Below are 2041 nucleotides of genomic sequence, written 5' to 3' on the forward strand. Positions count from 1 at the left end.
GGGGAATTGCCCTAGTGATTAAGAAGCTCTTGAAGGTGGGCCGCCTTGTTTTCTTGTACTTGAATCTACATCATTACATTATTACAAATGCACGTCTTAGTGTACATAACATTATTAATATCAAGAAAGCTGTGAGTGAAAAGAACAACATTTCCATCTTTCGATAGAGTAAACAAAATCTCTATCCTGAAGGTATGCCAGATCTAGGTAAATTTTTTAGGGATCCTGGGGGAATCACCCAAAATAACCATCTGCCAAGAAAAGGGTTCAGACTGAAATGACTTAAAAAAATCATGAATCGAGTGCCAATAATTTTAAGAACATCTACAGAACTAGAAAATATGCAGGAAAGACTCTAGTTGGCCACAAAAAGGAAACCTAGGATCTGGAACCCCAATATTCTTGAGCCGAGGCCCAAGAGGAAGACCTTGAAAAGCTTGGCACCAAGCAAAATGGGCAATCTTGGGTTCTGTAATAACATTCTAAATAGTGTCAAAGTGCTTTCTCCATTGAGAAAGAGAAGATTGTAGATGCCATCTTTGATTGAGCATATCCACCATTGGCGGATGGGGAGAAAGCCATCTATAACCCAAACTAGGTTTGTAATTGGTGAAAGGAGTGGTAGGATACCACTTCCAATCAGTCCAACAAGGTCTAATAAACTGAATACCCACTTTATGAATTAAGTGCCCTGGAATTGCAGAAAGCAATAAGTCAAAAGTCAGTTGATCTGAACGAGAAAGATAGTACTGGACTTGCATATCTTCCCAAGATCTGAGACTCATGGAAACCCTAGAGAAAAGATCTTTAGGAGTCTTGATGCCTCGCTTGAAAAAATGCAGAGCACTAGCACCTTGAGTCTTGGCAAGGGGAATTCCCTAGATGGAAAACAAGGGACACCACCAAATGTTTAGCTGGTTCAAACAAAGCCCATCATGGAACTCATCACCATACTAGTGAAGCCAAGGCTTGACAACTTCCCAACCTTTCCATGTGCTCTTGATAACAAAAGAGCCCTGTATAAGCATAAGTTCTCGCATGATGAGAAGGGTGTGAAGCCAATCCCATTCCATGTAGGCCTATTGATGGGAAACCTAGAATAAATGTAATGTCGAACCAAAATCTTCCAAGCTTCATCTCTAGTGATGGCATGAATGATCCATTTGGTACATAGAGCAAGACCTTGCTTCTAAGTGGAGAGAAGGCCAATGCCTCTAGATTCTTTTGGGAGACAACAAAAATCCCAAGAAACTCTGTGAACGCCATGATAATTAGAACCAGAAGCCCAAAGAAAATCATGGAGCAATCACTCTGATTTTTGATAGGAGGCTTTTGAAGGAGCCCAACAAGAAGAATAATAGACATGCATTGCTGCAAGAAATTTAGAGTAAATTTGGAATTTTCCCGTAAGAGAAAGCAGTTTTGTAAGCCAATAATCTAGCTTCTTAGTAATCTTGGCAAGCACAACATTCCATAGATCCACTGGCAATGCTTGAAAAGAAAAAGGAATGACTAGAAAATGGAAGATCTCCCCATGAGTGACCCATTTCCATTCAAACTAGTTATGCTAGGGTGGTGCTAGCAAAAAGATTGGCGATAACATAGTGTTTTATGCCATTGAATAGCAGAGCCAAAGGCTTGACAAAAAGTGTCAAGGCAATTCAAGGAATTATTGATGTTTTCTTCATCCTCCAAAAGAGTTAGAAAGGAATTGTCAGCAAAATGACCATTGACCAACTGGAAAGAGGACTTTGGTAAATAACTACCACAAACCAAACCAGAAGACATGGAGTGGGCTAGCAAATCACCAAACTCTTTAGTAGCAAGAACATAAAGCATCGAAGCCAAAGGGAAACCTTTCCTGATGGAATGAAAAAACCCAAAGGCGTTAGATTGGGAGTTATTGATGATAATACAAGCATTAGCATCTCCAAAGAGCATCTCCATAGACTGTAGAAAATTGGGACCAAAACCAAGAGCCTGGAGCATAGCCGAAATGAAAGGCCATTCAATATGGTCATAAGCTTTTGCAAAATCTATT

This window comes from Cupressus sempervirens, chromosome 3, assembly GCF_028749045.1.
Source record: "Cupressus sempervirens isolate cs-2001-9-10 chromosome 3, ASM2874904v1, whole genome shotgun sequence".
NCBI classification, from domain to species: domain Eukaryota; kingdom Viridiplantae; phylum Streptophyta; class Pinopsida; order Cupressales; family Cupressaceae; genus Cupressus; species Cupressus sempervirens.